This window comes from Electrophorus electricus, chromosome 8, assembly GCF_013358815.1.
Source record: "Electrophorus electricus isolate fEleEle1 chromosome 8, fEleEle1.pri, whole genome shotgun sequence".
Classification (NCBI taxonomy): Eukaryota; Metazoa; Chordata; class Actinopteri; order Gymnotiformes; family Gymnotidae; genus Electrophorus; species Electrophorus electricus.
The window spans coordinates 24301509-24308747 of NC_049542.1; the positions used below are offsets into that span (position 1 = coordinate 24301509).

Genomic DNA, 7239 nt, shown 5'->3' on the forward strand with positions numbered 1-7239 from the left:
CACTTATAGGCATGCAGGCCAAATGCAAAACTTACAAATGAGCTCTGGGAAAAGTCCCATCAGAGTGGCGCCGGCATGCCTGCTCGTCACTGACATCACAGAGAGGACTACAAATGCAGGGCCCAGGGACCTGCTGACCCAGGCTGGCTCACACAGTCATTGGCTGGCAGTGATGAACTGGCCTCATGGGATAGGAGCATGGTGGCATCACTCTGCACCGCCCCCCAGGGCCTGAGTGGCAGTGGGAGAGGCAGCAGTAATGAATAGCCTCCACGGTGCACTAGGAGCGGGGAGCAGCCTGGAGTTTCAGAGCTAGCAGGCAGGCCACCCAGAGAGCGAGTGAACGTCTTATGACGTCCTCCAAGTGTGAGTCAGATATTGTTGTTGTTTTTTTTTTTGCTTTTTTTCAGATATTGTTTTTTTGCTTTTTATTTGCTTTTTTAATATGTTTCTCTTTCCTTTTCTCCTTTGTCTTTTCTCCTCCCCTCTGTTCCTCATGCTTCTTGTCTATCTCACAGTGCCCTCTCTACATTCCTCCCTCTCTCTCCCCCTCCCTGTCTACATTCTTTCTTTCCTTTATATCTCTCTCTCTGAGGGTTTTTGCTGCTCAGTAATTATTCATCGCAGTAATGATGGCAATGTTAATGCACAGCAGGAACGGGGCCTCCGGCACCTCATAACCTCGTCATACTGGGCTTGCCTTAGGAATTGTAAGAGAGGCAGAAGCTGTGCAATGTGTTGGGTCTTTGCTAAAATGGTGCACCTAACTATATTATCCATCCAGATGCCTCAGGAATGCCAGCTCTTTCACAGGACCGATCCACAGTGCCAAACCATGCGACCGAACCACAGGACTGACCCACAGGACTGAGTCAAAGGGAATTAAAAATAATGTTAGGAGGTAATTTTGAATGATTCTGCCCAAGATTTTATGATACAATATCCTGGAGTATCTTTAGCAAATGGGTCATCTCACCACAGCCTTCTTTTCTGACATCCGCTATCAAACCCAATAATGCCTCCTCCTGACGCAACACCTTGGCCTTGATTCAGCCTCTCAGTTTGTATAATGTTTAACAATCTACCGAGACAATGTGGATGCCGACATTGTCCATACCACAAACATAACCTTATATTTAATCATAATCATCTATTTAATCATAGTATGCTCAGAATACATTTATACCAGTATAAGTTTGTTTAACCATGGATGCTATTTATACACACACACACAGACCACTGAATTAATACTTCTGTTCTGTTTGGTATTTGTCCATCTGGTTGTCTTGAGCACAGATGCACTGGCGTGCTGTCCAACTCCAGTAGCGTCCTCTTTTATACTATGTGAAGCTATAATTTGTAGTCCATTATTATGAGTGTATTTTATGTTCTTTTTTGCTTACTGTAGCCCTAGAATTTGTCCCCTGGGATCATTAAAGTATATCTACATTTATCTATCACTCTGTTGAGCTGCTTGTTATGGACCTTTAACCCTTCAGCTCAATCCTTCAGGAAGCAGTCCGTCCTGATGAAACTCTCCCACTATGGTTGCCAGGTCAGAGTTTAGCTCTCTATCTCCAGGGCAGGCAGTAACTTCTGAAGGAATTCAGTAAGAGTTTTATCCCTCACCGGGGCAGGTTGGTCTATTCCTGAGGCTTTCTGTATTTTCTCCTGTATTTTTGTGAGCTGTCTTAGGTCCTGTGATTATGGTTCTCCGTGTATTATAGTCCGTGGGGCCATTTGGGGGCTTTTTTTTTTTTTTTTTGTGAAGCTGAAAGGATAAAGCAGCTATTAGTCTCCTATGAGCAGGTGGTATGCTGCTTCCGGTAGTGTTACAGTGATTTATGTATGCTCACTGCCTCCGCTTTTAGCCTCAGGATGACCTAAAGTGAACTTTCACTGAGAGGCAGCATACAAAATGTAACGCAGAGTAGTTCATCTGAATGTTGAAAATAGGTTTAGCTAAAAGCTATAGGGATTTTTAGGCCATGTTTATTGAAAACAGATAACAAATAATTTGACCTTCAACTCAAAAGGAAAGCCTGTTTACTCTGAGGTATACTTTATAGCTCACTGTCCAATTTGGGTGAGTGAAGGTGGGCATGAATTAGAATCAGAATCAGACTTTACTGACCAAGTATGGTTGTACATACAAAAAAAAAAAAAAAAAGGATTTGGTTACAAAGAATCTTGCAATGCACTGAATCACATAAACATCCATTCCTAAGCTGTCCATAAATACACAGTCCCACAGACATAATTTTGTAGACATTTACATATGTATACCTCTCAGTGTACAAAAAGAATATAAAGATTGTTAAATACAAAATGTATAAGCCTACAAATAATATTGTATAAAGTGCAGAATACAGGAGCCAGACAAGTAACAGATACAGGATTAAGTTTTCTGTAGTCTGATAGTTTGGACCCTCATGAGACTGTAGCGCCTCCTTGAGGGAGGACGTGGAATAGGTGCTGTCCAGGGTGTGAGACGTCAGCAATGATTTCTCTGCCATAACAAATATTTTCTTTGAAAATCAAACTTTTATGCTAAGTAAAGAGTCAACAGCATAACAAAACATGCCATATCGATACAACTAAAATTTGTGTAGTCTATATAAGAAACATATTCAAGAACGAAAACATTTCCATTCACTGGAATCCCAACATTTTTGGGAATGAAAAAGACTAAAGGATTTGAAACACTAATTAGTGTTTGCATTGGAGACTAATGACAGAGCCCAAATCCAATTACAGTTCTTATCCAAGCTTCTTTCTAACATACCAGCAGACCAGTCATGAAGGTGTCTATATAGTGAGAATGTTACTGCTTGCTTAACTATGCCACACCAGCTGCTGAGAATTTATGTCTCATAAATAATTAATTCTCTGAAATGATCGGAATCATTATGCCATATTTGATTTGCTTGCTCAGGCTGTTTATACCATATCAGCTAACGAACATTCACCCTGAAGATGGTACTCAATTTTAGAATTAGCAACTCAGACAGCCTTTCAAAATTCCAAGTTTAATTATGCTAATATTCCTGCACATCTGGCAGTGTGTGTGTGTGCTTGAGAGGAGTGTACAGATGGTTATATATCTTGACATGTTTAAAAAAAACAAAAACAAATTCTGTTAGTAACTGGCACAATAAGAGGATGTTAGCAAGCTGACCTTGCAAATTTCCCTGCCCAGCAGGAATGGAGTCTTTCTGGAGTGAAAACATCTTGTTGGAATGAACCAACATCAGCCCCTTGTGCCAGTTTATGGTGGACAGAAATGGATCTAAGAGGAAATTAAAGTCTGATTCTTTTTCAGAGTCAGACTCAGAATATATTGCACCTATGAAGACCTTGCCTTGCTAAGTGCACATGTAATATACCAACCAGACCGACACGTTGGACAGTCAAAAACATGCAAACACGTGGGAAGGAAGCCTTGTGAAATTTTAGTGTGAGACGTTGGCCTGAATGTGTGGATCATTTATTAGAAACATCTGGTTTGTATGTGTGTTAGAGGTGCACTCACTGACCATTTCATCAGGTCCACAGTGGGATAGAGGTGCATTTTTAGCGTACAATTACAGAGTGGGTTGTTGTAATTCTTTCACATGTCACTGTCACTGCTGGGTTTACTGGGGTCTACCACCTACAAACCTCCAGCCAACTCCAGGTCAGAAGCTGTCCACTGATAGAGAACTGTGGCTAAACTCCACTTGGCCACAGGTATTTCTAGTAAATTCATGTTTTTGATTAAAGTGGGAGGTGAATAGATATGTGTGTATGTGTGTATGTGTCTCACTCTCACGCTCCATCTCTCTCACACACATACAATCAGTGGATCTAATTTTGAACTCACTCACATTACATGCTCTTACATGATCACCAAAGTCTGAAGAATGTGTTCATGCCCTCCAGAATGTCAAGCCCTCTGGGTTTTCCTGTGCATGCTAGCCAACACAGCAGCAACACCTGCGAGATCTATACACCTATAGATCTAGGAGAGTAGGAGAGAAGCCCCTCTCCTGAACACTTGGCCAGAGAGATGGATGGGTATCAGGTCACCACGGACATGCTGCCCCCACTCAGGCCAGTGACTGCTTCATTCTGACAAGTCCCTTCCAGGCAAGATCTTAAAATATTGCATCCGGAAGACCGTGATGACAGAGAGTAGTTTCCTGCATCAGTTTTTTCGCGGGGTCCACCCACAGAAGGAGTTTGTTCTGAGAGCCAATCTTTTGACAGAGCTGACATGAAGATAAAAACGGTGCTCAGAGGGGAAAAAAAGCATCTGCTCTCTCCGATTATGTAAGAGAGTTACAGATATATTAACCTAGCCCCTTCAGCTCAACACAGAAGAAATTCAGAGGTATTTTTAAGCCTGTTATATAATGCTTTATTAAATGAATTACCTGTCAGCAATCAGAAACTCTTCTTTGATGAGACGGGTCATTAGGTTTGTTGGGATTTTTTCTCCAGTGCAATGACTTGGTGAATGATAACTATTATTCATTAGCAGAAGTGAATAAGTTCAGATCCAGAAAGTAAAGGACTGACCCAGGTTTTTATTTTAATGGAGTTTAAACGTATACTCATTAGTAATTATAAATGAAACAGATCAGCAGTCAAATATGTCTGATACTGGCCCTGGCACAGCACACATCAGTGAAAGTGAATAAGCAGAATTAAATTTGCAAAAAAATGCAAGAAGTGTTGCTTCTTAGCTTTGTCACCAGAAGTGGCCGGTTCAGTAATTTAAATCCGTCCCAGGAATTTTGTTCCAAGCGCTTGGATTTCCACTTTCAAATTTTTTGGCCCTTGATCTATATACCTTTGGATGTCACACTTCAGTGCCATTTGCCTACATGCCTTCGCAAGACTTGCTGACATGCAGCTGTGTTGTGTCAATCTCTTAAAATAGCTGGAGAGATAAAAAAGAGGCAAAGTGGTAATAGACTGCTGAGTCGATGGCATGCGGAGCTCGGCCGGACTCTTCGAGGTGTCCTACCTGAGAGCAACCTGCCCTCATGGGCAAATAAACAGCCACACAAGCAATGCAGGCAATGCAAATACGGTTTTATGGCATGCATGGTGCATTTTATAAGAAGAAGAAACAAAAGCAGTTGTTTTGCTTAGATAAGGTTATAAGGTTGAGTTATTTTGCTTGTGGACCTCTGGATATTTAGCACCACTGTTCTGATACCTCCATCTCAAAATCACACATCCCTTTCCGTGGAGAGGACGCAAAACAGAAAGTGTGAGTAAGCTCTCCTTATCCTCCTCCTCTCGTGTGAGTGTGTGCTCAGCATAAAACTTTCCTGCAGATGTAGGACCCCCCGGTAACACTGCAGGTGTGCGATAGCTGGATTGCTGAGCCAGGTGAGCCAGTGGTACAAAATGCAGACTCCTAACCACTAAGCAGAAAATTCAAAGCAATTTTGATCAGCCTTCTTAAACAGAGTCTCATTAGTATATTGCATTTATGCTTCAGACAGAGAAATATATTTTTCCTATAAAAAGTGCCAAGTGTGAATCACAGGATTGAATTTACAAAATAATTCAGTTAACCCACACATGCAGTTAGAGCTCACATGAAATGTTCGAATACAATCTTCTTGCAATTCCAATTCCAAACTAATAATATCTACAGCATAAAATCTAGAAAGCACATGAACCCAATGTCTGGGAAAGCACATGAACCCAATGTCTGGCTGTGCATCATAGTTCTCCTCTACGCATGTCTTATGAGTGTGCACACGCACACACACGCACATGCACACACACACACGCACACACACACACACACACACACACACACACACACACACACACACACACACACACACAGATAAATGCATTTCTCAGCCAATGCACTTTTGTCCCCTTGGGAGCACTCACACTTCATGTACTCTTTGTCTATAGTAGATTTGTGATGGACTGGGAGGTCATGTGGTAAATTATTCTAATTAAACTTAAACTAAACTACATTATTATGCAATTCTCACACCAAAGGTTAAGTACTTTGTGAAGTTGTGTAATCAAATCTATAGATTACTTGGAAATGTAGTCATATAAAAAGTACTTGAAATGTACAAATATCACACTTACAGTTTGAGTTAAGCATATAGATATATATATGGTTAGAATATGTACAGTTGTTGTGCGATCAATACCATCAAATGTGTGTTTAAACAAAAAGGAGTCCCATTTCAGGGTAAAACAAAATTATAAGACTTTTTGGAAATGATATAGGAACAAAACATCTATTTTGGAGAGCAGATAATCAGTGGCTAAGCTCTTAGTTTGATGTTTAATGATTTAAAAATAGTACAGCTTGTTTCACTCTGACCAGGCTACGTGAGGAGGTTTTGCTCTTCTGCTCTTGGCTAGTCACTGTTGGTTGGTTTAGAGTTCGATTTTTCAGGCAGTGGTTAAACAATGGCAAGTCAGGACCAAGTTGGGATTGGTAACTTTCTGTTAATATTTCTATGCAATAAAATGTCTGTCTGTATCCTGTTCTGTTGTGATTTGAAAGTTAAAAAAAGCCTCAGAAACAGTCCAGTCCCAGTTCTGCTGTTTGTTACACTTTGTTGCTGTGTCATAACATGGCAACATTTCACTTTATCCACAATGTGGGGATATTGAAGCATCCAGAGTAGAAAATACATTTTCTGCTATAACAGCTTTTATTTGTATATCATCATCTTTAAAAATGCATGCACGCAGACAAAAAAGAACTAGAACTAGAGCCGGATTAGATGATAACTAAAATGCACATAACACAAAGCTGGGAATAAAACTAAAACTTATGCTGATTGCTACAGAATGACACAGCTAACTAAACTAGTTGCATACAAACAATGGTACATATTTAACTAGATATTTAAACAGAAAAGTAACTAATTTACAGTTGTCGGGGGTCACATGGCATCTTGAGAGACCAGGTGCTGCCTGCCTTGGCCTTTCTGGTAACATTCTTTATGTACTCTAATGATTAGAATTTGACACATTATTGCTTGTGCCATATAGGTAATACATAACAATGAGCAAAAAGCCTGTCTAGACAAACACAGAAGATAATCTAAATCGATATGTAAGGTCTGCATATAAAAATGCGTATCGGCAAACAGTCCTCATTTTAGTGCACATATTCAGGTCTTAAGATTGCAGGGTGAGTGCAGGGCAATTTAACTAATGTTGAAAAAGACATTACAAGCTTGTTTCTTTCAAAGGTCT

The 7239-nt window shown here is 40.4% G+C and overlaps 1 long non-coding RNA gene across 1 annotated transcript; it reads left to right on the plus strand.

Moving 5' to 3' along the window:
- Window positions 1-255: 255 nt before the first annotated feature.
- On the plus strand, window positions 256-1457 carry LOC113583419. The gene is made up of 2 exons (XR_004776410.1): window positions 256-366; window positions 519-1457. It is a non-coding gene; the product is annotated as an uncharacterized LOC113583419 (long non-coding RNA).
- Window positions 1458-7239: the final 5782 nt, after the last annotated feature.